Here is a 13,620-nt window from a genome sequence, read left to right as displayed (position 1 = left end):
ATAAATGAGGAAACAGGCTTATTCTATACATCTGGAAGGACAGAAATAGCAGTGAGCAAAACAAAGCAGAAGTCTAGGCCAGACTCTTTCAAGGCTTCTGTGTAAGCAATGCAAAGTAGATTTTCATTTTTTCAATAAATCCAGTGTATGAGGAACACTGACTAAAAGAAGAACACAATCAGAACTGAAAAGGAAATAGAAGTGCTAAGAAATATCTTAAAACACTCGGGGAGAGAACACATTGAAAATCAAGAGATAAGAAATGTTGGGCAGCAGGGCATGATGGTGCATATATGTGAGCTCAGTACTGGAGACTCAGAGCCTGGAGGATCTTGGGTTTCAAGAAACCCTAGGTTATGTAGACTCTATTTGAAAAAGTCAAACACACACACATACACACACAGAGGGAGAGAGAGAGAGAGAAAGAGAGAGAGAGAGAGAGAGAGAGAGAGAGAGAGAGAGAGAGAGAGAGAGAGAGAGAAGCTAATCATTTTGACTCAAACTTGGAAAGATATTTTAATGAGAAAAGAAGAAAGACAGAGGATAAGATAGACAGAGACAGAGAGAAAGAGATATGAAGGGAAGTGGCTGGAGACACTATAATGCGTGAAGCATTTCCCCACTATAAATATCTATATGATTCAAAATGCTAATATTTCAGAGGATGAGAAACCCTGACAGTGCATACATTAGATCTGCTGTTAAGCTCGAATTATAGAGAATCCCCTTAAAATGATGGTACCAGGAAATCTTAACAATCATTCATATATTTTGTTTGTTATCAGAGGCATGAGCTATGTATTTTATGAATATCATGTAGGATTCTTTATGTTATGCACATAAGCAAAATCATAGTAACTATTTTTGAACCAGGTTCACGAAACACAAATGCCATAAAACAATGAATAAAAGAAAACAAACAAAAGCCTCAATAAAATAGAATTTTGATTAATTGGAGAGAACCTCACCAACAATATTAACTAAAGTGATTTCTTTCCCATCAAAAGTGTATGTATCCACATTTAGTTAAAAGAATTAAAAGGCAAACCCAAAACTCAATATCTATGTTTTATTCAGGAAGGTACTTCTTTTGAGCTGATCTGTAAATTTTTACAAACAGATTTGAGTTTCCCATGAAAAAAATTGATTGAAATAATTTTGGTTGAGCCTACAGCAAACTGTTTTCTTATGTGTTTGGGGCTGGTTTGTAATTGGAGTATCTCTTTAACCACACCCGATAATAAACTGCCCAAACCAAGAGGGCCAGGATGGGATTGACGTAGGTCTTGTCAAACTATTTTCTGTGGACTCAGTATGTCAGAATCATGGTGGGGGAATTATCTCTGTCAAACATGCATGTTCTTTGATTTAAGGTGGACTTCAAAATTTAAGGTACCACACCTCTGGTCCAATTATATGTGAAGTTTTTGACAAGACTTTGAACATCTTTGAGCCTCAGCTTCTTCAGTTGTACAGGCAGAAAGAGGAAGAATTAACTCTCAGGCATGTGTGGATCACACAAGACAATGCAAAGGAATTTCTTGTGGAGGGCTTATTAGCTCCTGACAGGCTGTGAATAAGTGATAATTTAAGTTATAATTAATATTAATCATCACTCTAAATTTGCATCTCCTTCTGAAGCGTGGCACATTTAGTGACACGTAAAACTCTTAAAGAAACGTGTGCTGAATTTTTGAATAAATAGTACCACTATGTGTTGGAGTGGATTTCTTTTTTTCTAGGTGCCAGTTGGATTAGGGTTTCTTGAAGGCAAGAAGCACAAGGTAAGTAGCTTAGGACTAAAGGATGATCTGTCATTTAGATCATATATGTCACAAGTAAGTCCTTTCTTATTGTTTTCTAAGGTGGCCAATGCCATATAGTAATAATTAGTAAAGGCATGCTTCCCAGTTAGTCAAATGCACTACTGAAGCATAGCATAAATTGAAATACCAAACCACAAATCGACATTTCTGCCTTGGTCTTTCTTACCCCAAAATAAACATGTGACAATCACAGGAAACTTCCTTCTTTGTGAACCCCTGAGGAAACCCAAATGTCTATGTGGCTGTGACACCACTCACTGGCTGGACTCATCAAAGAGACTGTTCCTTTCAACACTCAACAGGAAATCATTTTTCAATTGTCCTCTCTTGACTCCTTACTCCTCGACATACTTTATAAGGATTTAATACTTCTTCTACGTCATACACTTTCAGAAATCCATTGACTCTGGACTTTTTAATTTTAAAAAGAAGTTCCATTTTATGTTGAGTATGAATTTCAGCAGATTAGACATAGTTTCTAGGAACGTTAGCCTACTTTGACCTTTCACCTTCATATACTACTGCTACTTGAAGAGTATCCAAATCCAAACATGCAAAGGCCTATCTTGTTTATTCAACAAGCATTGGATGAGGGTGTTGTATAGGCCAGGAACTCTTCAAAGTACTTAAGACTCATTAGTGAACAAAAGAGAAAGCAGATAAAGACACAGGATGGCCAAGTATCTCACAGGAAGTTACAAGATAACAAGCACTGGCAAAGCATATAGGACAGGGCAGAGGAAGTAGAATTACTGTGGGAGCTCTGTGGACAGCCCTTATAGAAATGATTGACAAACCAGGCAGAATTCAACAACAGGGAATCCCACTGGTTGACATGGGGAAGTTGCTAAAAGCAAAAGTTTCCTGGATTTAGGCCCTGGTTCCACCATTTGTCAGCCACGTGGGGTTTAAGCAAGCTACTTATATGGTCTTCACTTTCGTCATCTGTGAAATGGGAACGATGACTGTTTTTCTTATAGTAACTTGACTAGCCAGGAATCAACAAGCTGCTGCCCATGAGCCAAACCCTGAAGTTTTATTGGAGCATAGTTACAATCACTCATGTGGATACCACCTGTGATTGTGTTCATGCTTCATTCATTGTGATAGAGCTGAATAGCTTGTAACAAAGATGGCCTGGCCCACAGAGCTGAACCATTTTAGGATCTGGCTCTTGCAGAAAATATTTTCTAACCATTACACCAGTTTAAAAGTACTAAGGCAAATTTATATTTACAATGAACCCTTGGGAGTAAGTTTTTCTTATCTCCAAGATTGTGCTTCTTTGGAATATATCCCAAGAGCCCATAAAGAAACTGTGTAAGATGGCACTGCAATAATTGAGATGTTGGAAACATATAAATGGTAGGGTGCAATCCTGATTGTCACCACTCACTCAGCTTTGTAGTTTAATGGCCTGTGATTGAAATATAAATTGATCCTTCTTGAATACTTTGTTCAGACACCATGCTAAGCATCAAGACAAAGGGTCTGTGGCTCATTCAGACAGAGCTTACCTCTGCTGACTCCTCATGAATGACTCTGTCAAAACATAACATCTGGCTTCCATAATGAAATATTATTTACATCAGAGAAAAATAAATGGTAGGGTGAAATACAAGTTGTTTTCTAGGGACCTTGAGCTGATGAGATATCTCAGTGGGTGAAGGGATATTTATTTCCAAGCTTGAAGAGCTGAGCTCAGTCATTCTGAATCCATATGGTATAAGGAGAGAACTAACTCTTGACTGTTTGTCCTCTGACCTCACGCATAGGATGCCATGTACAAGAACACAAATGTTCCCACATATATAAATAAAAATGTGAAAAAAGTTAAAAGAAGTAGTTATATGAAAATGGCTCATATGTGTGTGAATTATTGATAGAACTAAAAGAAAAAAGAACATTGTCAAACCTGGAAATCTGCTAACATCATCTGTGAAAATAAATATCATGTACACATTTTCTTGCAAGAAAGTCCTTGCTAATGGTTAGCACAGAGAGGGTACATCCACATATTCAATATCTCTAAGTGAGGAAATGTGAGACTGAAAGGTCATTTTCACTTCTGAATCTCTCCATTTGAGCCATGAGCTTGTGTAGTACCCATAGATTCAATTCTTATTTTTAAGCTTTGCTCAAATTGTGAAGGCAAAATAGTCTACATGGAGCTCAGGATGTAGAAAGTAGAAAATAATTGCATGGATTAATGAGATAGGGGCTTTTTGGAGGGGAGACCTGGACAGGGGATGACATTTGAAATGTAAATAAAGAAAATATCCAATAAAAAGAAAAAAAGTCTTAAAAAAAAGAAATGTCTCAATGACAGGGCTAATCCAATGGTTCTGCTTGCCTCTCTATAATTAAATCTGTTCACTAAAATTAGAAGAATTAGCCCTTAGTAATGGATGAGGCCTTGAAAATTCTGCTCACATTATAAATGGTTCACCATCTACTAGTTAACACCCTATGATCATTATTTATACTATCCCAGATGATGGTCACCACATCCTTGAGGATAATGACATCATTATTATCTATGCATTTGCAGATGCAGAAACTGAGGCACAAACCTTTTGTAACTTGCCCAGATTATAAAATGAATGAATATTAGAGTTAGGATTTGAAGTCAGGCTTTGGATTCTAGAATTTAATCTTATAACCACTACTATACACACATGCGAACATCTCTCAGGAGATACAAGCCCAAATCCCTCACCTTACAAATAAGTAAAGCAACAGCTATTAGTAAAGTCACCCTTACAGCAGCAAAGGCAAAGCCTGAACATGAGAGTGAAATTGCACTTCTTTCCACCACTAAGCCATGTCAACAGCAGATTCTTTATAGTTAGGTAAGCCATAATGTGTTTCCAAACATAGTAGCTTAAGACCTTTCCTCTTGGTAAAGTAACATGCCCAATTTAGCATTAGCCTTGTCTCCTGTATAAGTTGTTTTCCAAATCCTGTATCTGTTCCTGCAACCACAAGCAACATGTTGCAGCCCATGCAAGAAGTTGAGAGAGGAAGGTAAAACCTTTGACTCTGAGACCTCCAATCAACCAGTTCCTGAGTCTTGCAGCAATCAAACGAATGATGCTGCTCCCGTTAATTGCAGAGCACGCCTTCCTGCTGTGGTTTGCACATTTCCCGCTGCTTCAGCATCAACAATCAGTCTGGAAATGAGCTGTGCTCATAAATCTCTATCGGCGCAAGCACTTTTAGCAGTCACACACCCCACGTGCTGATTGTCCACTTTTCTTCCCAAATCACAAGCTAGGTATGACAGTACATTTCTTATCACAATCATCTTCTGTAAAAGAAATAGGAATATAAGTATATAGATACGGTGCTTACCCATGAATTCTATTCTCGGCATCTTTGCTGTCTTCTCTAATCTAACTGAACTTAGCTTCGACTAGGAACTTAACTCTGCTTTTATATATATATATATATATATATATATATATACATATATATATATATATATATATATATGTGAAAAATGAATCTTGAAACAGAAAATCTTATCAGGTGTGAGAGAGATGTCCCAGCTGGCTCAGCTACGACTCCAGGATACTTTTTGCTGCAATCTTTTCACCAGACCAATGAGAAGTTAGTTCCTGTCTGTTTTGAACACAGGCAAGCTGTGTCATTGAGTGAGTGAGTGAGTTCAAGAAAGAAAGGAGGACAGAGGGAGGGAGGGAGGAAGGGAAGGAGAGAGGAGAGAGAGAGAGAGAGACAGTGAAAGAGAGAACATGCTGGGGAGGAAGTGAGAAGTGGGAGGGCAGAACAAAAAGAAATTGAAACTGGATTTTTCTGCTTCATATTTAATAAGACATATATATATATATATATATATATATATATATATATATATATATATATATATTGGAATTAAGAAAGAATTCTACTTTAAAAAAGCCTCCTGTCCACAGGGACCTACAAATAGTAATTGAATCGTAACTGCAATGTGCCCTTATTAGGAATCCATCAAAGAATGTTGGATGCCTCTGGTAAACCCGCGAGAGCATGATAAAGCAAAATAAAGCCCATAGGATACTTCTCCGCTTAGAAAAGCTTCACAATTATTAAGCTGTATTATGAAACCACTGATTTCTTTAACTGCATTAAAAACCAGAACAGATTTTTTCTTCTTTATAAGAAACCACATAGCATACTTCTTCATTTTATTCTTTGTGGAAACAAAACTCCCTGAGAAGTTTTTCATTTTCTGAGCAAAGGGGTTGGAGTCCAAGTGAATAGCCATGTGACTATGTTTAAGAGAGTTCAGAAGCAAGAAGAGGTGTGGTGTAAAATCAATGGAGGGCAGCAAGAAAATAATGCATATACCATATTATTTTATGCATATAACAGCAATCATTTATAAAGAGGCTATAAATTTAAAAGAACATGAAAGGGTACATGGAGGGAGAAATAGGAAGAATGATATAATTATTTTATAATCTCAAAAAGAAGAGATAAAAAGAAAATATTGTCCTTGTCACTCAGTATCTTTATTTCTGTGAATTCCATATGGCAATAGGGCAAATACAATTCAAAAACACATTTTTGTTTCACTGTCAACGTGATGTTATAATTTTCTCCTGGGTCTTAAGTGAATTTAGACAAAATAATTGCTGTGGTTATAATGGACAGAGCAATGATTTCATGGAAAATCTTACTGATTCTAATGCAGGGATTCAGTATGATTTTATAGGAATTCTGTGAGGTTAATCATGAAAGATACCCACAATATCTGTTCATGGTATGTATTTAGCATGAGGAAATAATTTAAAAACAATAAAATGCCACACTGTGTCCCTTACTAGAGTGATGAAAGAGAAAAACAGAGTAAAAGTTACCTGTTACTGTACATACATCTACCTATACTTCAAATCTCCAATGTTGAAAGTGCTTGTGAAGATAACCAAAATATTCAAATAATGCTAGATAATCATCCATATATGTTACATGTACATTTAAAGTTATTTGATATTATCATTTCACATAAAACCAATAAATATGTAATTTTATTTTTCACCATTAGTTACTTTAGAAATACATGGTAATATTTAATTCAGATGGTGTCAAGCATTTTTCTAAGTATTTTATGGGTACTGACTCATTTACTTCTGAAAAAAATTCTAAGTAGTAAGTTAGTGATACTTTCATTTCTCCACTATAGACAAAAAAAGAAATAAGGATCTCTGAGACATTAAGTAATTTGCCCAAAGATTCACAACTCTTGAGTGGTGCAGCTGTGATCCCAATCCCCATGGAACTTACAAATTAATCAGAAGACACTCACAGTCCACAATCATTATGAGTAGGATACTCAGAAAGTCTATAGACTTGAATTCATGGGCATTCTATTAGACTTCACTTCCCAGTCTCCCTTGTGGTTAATGGTTAGTCTGATGTGTGGGCTTGAGCCAGTGGAATGTGAGAGGAAGTGATAGGTTTTATTTTTAGTACTGGTCCATAAAACCCGGGCAGAACTCAATGGCATGTGTTGTGTTCCCAGGTATGGGCCACACCTCACTGTATTTGTGCTTACTCTTTTGCCCTTTAGTCCTGGTTGGCTTTGAGGTTTTCTTTAACTACCGGATATCGTAGGATATGGTGTTGAGAGAAATCTGAGCCTAAGACATAAGAATTCTTGACAACTTCTTTTCTTTCTTACATCCCTCTCCCCCTCCTCAAATAAATCTAACTACTGTGTTGGAGAGATTGTTTATAGAAAGAAACATGAACAGTCCACATGGAAAACAACAAAGGCTTGCTTGTCCCAACAGCTCAACTAAACTCTTCCCTAATTAATCTCCCAGATGAATGAAGCCCTCTAATGGAACATTATCAAGTTCAGAAGCACTACCTAGTTGAACTCATGCAGTATTAGAGGACCACTCATGATTACTTTAATCCACTAAGGTTTGGAATGGTTTGTTGTACATTCCTTTGTAACCAAGTCACAACAATCTCTTGTGTTAAAAGTGGTAGACACAGCCTTCTTATTTATCTCCCCCATGGGATTATTGTATAGCTCATTCCTTTTCTTTTCATGTTTCCTTGGAAAGAGAGGAAGGTGATCAAGTGGATAGTAAAATTTAAAAAAAAAACAATATTTATATATCGATTCACTGAGCATGTGGGAAGGCCTTCAGTGATAAAGCAGATAAATGTATTTTGGCATCCTTCACATTTAAATAGTATAAACCCAAATATCAGAAATAGATAATGCTATTGTTTTTCAAACTAGAACTGCATCCTAAGATAGTATGATAAAATTTCACTTAGATCACTATCATTACAAATAGATCTTTTCTTTGGTCTGCTTAACCTCCTTTGACAGGCAGCATCAAGTTGCCATTTAGATCTGAATTAATAAGACTATACCTAAAATTGCAAATTGTGAAGGATATTTCCATTCATCTATTCCTTTAAGGAGCTCAGTGCAAATGTGGCATCTTTTAGGTTAATCCTTTGGATTGCTGAGAAGTCAAGAGGCTTTGTGACCAGCAAAAGCATGGGGATTTTCTGCTTTCTTTCATAGCCACCACTTGCTTTTTCAACTGTATACCTGCTGCTGCTCTTTGAATTCCAGGCACCCTGACCTTGATCCTCCTGTGGCACCTTGTGATGTGTTTACAGGAAGAATAGTGGCTAGATATTTCAGATGCAAAATATGCCATTATTGTAAACCATTAGGTAGCTAGAATACTACTCAAGATCATGAAGCTGAAAGTTAAAACCACAGTAAAGAAACACTAACATTAATGACGTTTTAGTATATTCTTGAATAGTCTGTACTGGAGGCAGTGATCTTGCAGTCAGAGCAAGGGGTGGGGGTAATTTCCTCATAAGAAGGTAGCTTTTTGCCCAAATAGATTGGTATCCTAGAAAGCAGGAATGGCTTGTCATATTAGTTCATTTGAAAAAGAGAAATGTTTATTTGTTTTTAGTAAAAGGCTAATAGTAAATTTAGTAAAACTTTTCTTGAAAGATCAAATGAACAAGTGCTTGAAGTGAAAATAAAAAATCATCATATTTCTAAACTTCAGAGCAGTCTATCTTCTTAAAAACTTTACTTGTGTATTTTAAGTGGGTGGGAGTTTTTCTGCATGTATGTTTGAGCACCTTGTGTGTGCCTGGTTTCCACAGAGGGCAAAAGAGAGTATTAGATGCCTTAAGGCTGGAGTGACAGATGTTAATACTGACCCTTTGGATGCTCTTAACCATTGAGACATCTCTTTAGCCCTAATGTCTAGCTTTAAGAATGTTCTCAAAAGAGCTCTCCAAAGCAAAATTAGTTAGGCAAGAAATAATGACACAATTTTTCAGAAGAAATAAGACATGCACACTTTATCTTATATACCTGGGGAGTTATATCAAAATAAGGTTATTGTCTCCTGGTTCTCACAGAGAAACTCGAATGTGATACCATTAGTTTTGATAAGGTGTAGAGAAGAACACTTTTTTTTTTTCTGTACCTACTCTTTCTGACCGCTACTTCCATAATCAAGAACACTAGATTTTAAGATTGGATGCTGGTGGTTTTTTTGTGATGATTATAAGCAATTAAAGGATACCCATTATGAGTACAATGTCACATAAACTCTCTAGAGGCGTTGGGAAATCAGGCAATAATAGGTATACAAAGCTCTCTTCTAGTGGGCAATCCAAGCTGAGAACCACTGTAAAGACTTAGGGAAACAATGATACTATCAAGTGACATGAATTCCATAATCTTTTTCTAGGAGGTGGTAACCTTTTCTCCCAGATTGCATCAAACATTTGTTCTGAACTTTGTCTTCACTGTGTCCAACCTCTACTACTAGTTTCTTGTACCCGTCCATTCACACATGTTGCATGAACTGTCTTTATGTTTTCACTGACTGATCTTGGCAAATTTCTCCCATGCAGCAGGTAAAATATGACTGACCTCATGTTGAACTTGAAAGTCAGGTACTCTTGCATCTCAGCAACAGGCAGCAGAAATAATCTAATAATGCTACTGATTAAGACAAGTTTCTAAACTTACCTACTCTTAATTTAAAATTCTTTTTCACATCCCCATGATTGCTCCAGCTGCTCTAAGATGAAGACCATTTCTAATGGTATTAGTTAAGCAGCTGCCAATCTGCTCTTTTTAATTCCCCTTTATTTCTTCTTCAAAATGGTGCTATATTGGTACTGCATAGCTGAGTGGACTTCATCCCTCATCTGCTCCTTCTATGGTTGTTACTTGAATATGAAACTAATTTGTAGAATTGTAATTTTAAAGAGGGCTCTGAGGCCCCAGCAATCAGCTTTGAATTCCAACTCCTTTTCTGATTTACCCACTATTCTAAATGTCAGTTACTTGATATATAAAATGAGATAAAAATGCAAAAATGAACATTTTTATGGTAAGTGAAATGGAGCCACATATTCTCCTCAGCCCAGATTTTTATGTCTCTCTCACACATGTGTAAATAAGTAGATAAATAAATAAACAAATGAAATCTTAGAATAAAAAAATTAGTAAGACTCAGAAGGTAGAAACAAGCATAATAGTCTATATTTAGGCATACCATTATTCTATTGACTTATTCGTAATTACAGCTGTTGCCACCTAGTATGTCCCGATGAGCACCACTGATTCGTGCATGTGTACCTTCTCTACAGTGATATTTGCCGCCTTTTCCCTTGATAACAATTCATCTGCAGATACAATTTTTTCATGTAAGAAACTATAACATGACAATTCATTAGCTCCATGAGAGTTTAAAGGCAGCACAGCTATTCATGGTACACAGTGGATTGTTCATCACTAATTCACAGAAAGGATAAAAGAAGCATAGGGCTGTGTGTGTTCCCAGGGGTCAAGATTTCTGGGGCAATAAGAAATATCTTGTGGATAGAACTTGTACCTACTATTATCCCTACCCTTTATTGTGCATTCACAACTTTGACCACAATTCTTTTTGACAATGAGTGTATTAACATTCTCTCTCTCTCTCTCTCTCTCTCTCTCTCTCTCTCTCTCTCTCTCTCTCTCTCTCTCTCTCTCTCTCTCCCCCCTGGGTATGTTTACAGATGAAGAATTTGGGGCAAAGGAAGATAAAGAATCTTGTCCTTGCCCCTTGATAGACTGACAGGGGCTTGGATTGAAATGCAGGGATATTATGTCCCTATTCTGTGCTGCCTTTCAACACTTCTCTCCTAATCAGGACAGTTCTCCAGAATGATTACAAGTGTGAGGCAGCTTTATGCTCCCCTTCAAGCCTCTCTTCTTTGATTTTCTTGTAAAGTAGTGTTCTAAAGCTTGTAACTTTCCTGTGATGAGAAATACTTCTAACACATATACAAAGACATTTCTTGAATTTGGGATGGCAACTATTCCACAGTTTAGCAAACTACAATCCTGGCCATATTCATCCTAAAATTTGTTTGTTTGTTCATTTCTTTGTTTTTTATAAATCAAGTTTTATTGAAATACAGACATATCCAGTCATGTCCATATTGCCTTGACTGTTTTCCTAATATAACAGTGGTGTTCAGTTCACAATAAAGCCTGTGTGATTTGCAAAATTTTGCTTACCTTTTACTGAAATACTATCTAAAAAATCACCAGACATATGGCAGAGAAAATGGATAATAATGTTTCATGGATTGTTTTACTATTTTAAAAGCAAAATAAAGTTATCTTTTTTATTGGTTATTTTATTTATTTACATTTCAAATGTTATCTCCCTTCCCATTTTTCCCTCCACAAACCACCTATTCCCTCCATCTACCCCATGCCTCAATGAGGGTGAATCCCCCACCCTCCCACTCACTCCTGCTTCAATGCCCTAGCATTCCCTTACTCTGGGTCATCGATCCTCCACAGGACCAAGGGCCTCTCCTCCCAGGGATGCCAGAAAAGGAAATACACTGCTATATATCTAGCTGGAGACATGGGTTCTCCCCTCTACCATGTGTACTCTATGGGTCTTTTTACTGTTGTTCTTCCTATGGGGTTGCAAACCCCTTCAGTTCTAAATTTTTATTTTAAAACATCTATGCACATAAAAGGAGACCGGTTCATAACATCACAGACTTGGGTATTTCATATTATACTCATATTATATTCATTAGGAATCGTCAGGTTTCATCAGTGGCCACCCACGTTGGAGTGCGCATTTCGGCAATGTAGTTGCTTTTGAGTTACTATAAGTAACCCCAATAAACAGAGTGGCTCATCATGCTCATCTTGTGAAGAACATTTTCACTGGTATATTGTTAGTGCTTTACCTAAGATAGAAAGATATTTGTTCATGTCTCCCAGGAAGTCATGCAACATCCCTACATAGGGACATTACCAATGAAACAGAACAGAGCATAAAATAAACAAGTAAATAATACCTTCTGCAATAAAATTATATGTTTCCTAAGGATGCTATATAGAATGAGTTAAAACATGGCCATGGGAAATCTATTTTGTGTTAAAGAAAATAAACATGATACTTTGAAGGTCTCCAGTAACTTAGACACTTGACATATGTAGACAATCACAGGGGATGTCTAACTTAGGGAGGGGAGTGAAGGGGTAGGGATGTTTAAATGTCAGGTCATTTTCCAGAAAAGTCTAACGTCGTAGATACCACCTCCTATGTAACCATTACATTCACTCTCCGTCTCTCACATTTCAGCTATTTGCTTGGCTTTTTAAACACTGGAAAGCTATTTGACTCTCTCAATTTGTGCCTTTGCTATCTGCTCAGAATGTAGACTTCCAAGGCCAGAAATCATACCTAGAAGAGAACAGCTTTTACATTTTGTGCCTTTGTATATTTGTTGGTTGAAAGGTAGTTTGGAGGAGAGTAGCAATTCTATATCTACACAGAAAGCTATTTGTTCCTGTTATGTGGAAACAAGACCAGCACGGAATATTTATATTGGGGACATTTGTTTTAAAGTAGCTAAAACCACTTCCAGTAAAAAATGAAAAAAAAAATCTTGCTTCCCAGCTTCTCCTATTAAGTGGCAAACATGTAAAGGGGGAAATTGAAAAGGGAGAAAGCAATTTACAGAGTCACACCAGGTAAGACATAAAAACAAGCTGTCATGTTCTTTTAGTTGCTGTTTTTCTGGGGTGTTTTTACTCAATATACTATTTTTAAAATAATACATCAAAATGTGTTTCATAGAGCTCCCTAGGAACTTCTGTTTTGATGCATATGTGTCCTCTGAGCAATTAAATACACAGAAACTTACGTTTTAAAAAGCAAATTGTAAAAATAATAGAGGGACTTGACGGATTGTAGGGAAACTAATGGAAGTAACTTCTAGAGATAAAGTTGAACATTTTTAAGTGTAAAATTACTGTTTTGTTGGGCATATTTAAATTCTATAGCCCCTTCATCACCTTAGAGACAAAGTATATACCCATTATTAATTACAACTTATGTTTCTATCATGCCAACACTTGAAAAACACTAGTGTACACTCTATCACAAGGCATCCGCCTAACTTGGCATCGACTATATGTGAAGTCATATAATGTTTGGCCAATTTATGTCTGGTTTCTTACAGACTGCATGATTTTGAGATGTCTCAGTGTTTCAGCATTTATCATCTCCTAATTCTTATGGTAAAATAATATAAAGTATATTATGTTTCTTTGTTAGTTGAGGAACTTTTCAGTTATATTCCACTCTTTGGCCATTATGAATAAAGCTCTTGTGAATACTCACAAACAACTTCTTGTGTGAGCATCATTTTGATTCTCTCTCTCTCTCTCTCTCTCTCTCTCTCTCTCTCTCTCTCT

At 36.5% G+C, this 13,620-nt stretch overlaps 1 protein-coding gene across 5 annotated transcripts in view; it reads right to left on the bottom strand.

Moving 5' to 3' along the window:
- The window catches only part of Arhgap6 (Rho GTPase activating protein 6), a 484,877-nt gene that overhangs the window by 74,350 nt on the left and 396,907 nt on the right, over positions 1-13,620 (bottom strand). The window contains exon 1 of one of the 5 annotated variants that reach the window (XM_031371351.1): positions 5,181-5,270. The exons of the other annotated variants lie outside the window; for them this stretch is intronic. The gene's annotated coding sequence lies outside the window, so the exon portion shown is untranslated. Of the gene's footprint in view, positions 1-5,180; positions 5,271-13,620 lie in introns of those variants that run through there. 5 annotated transcript variants of the gene reach the window in all.

Source organism: Mastomys coucha, chromosome X, assembly GCF_008632895.1.
Source record: "Mastomys coucha isolate ucsf_1 chromosome X, UCSF_Mcou_1, whole genome shotgun sequence".
Lineage (NCBI taxonomy): Eukaryota > Metazoa > Chordata > Mammalia > Rodentia > Muridae > Mastomys > Mastomys coucha.
This window is presented reverse-complemented; position numbering and strand designations above follow the sequence as displayed.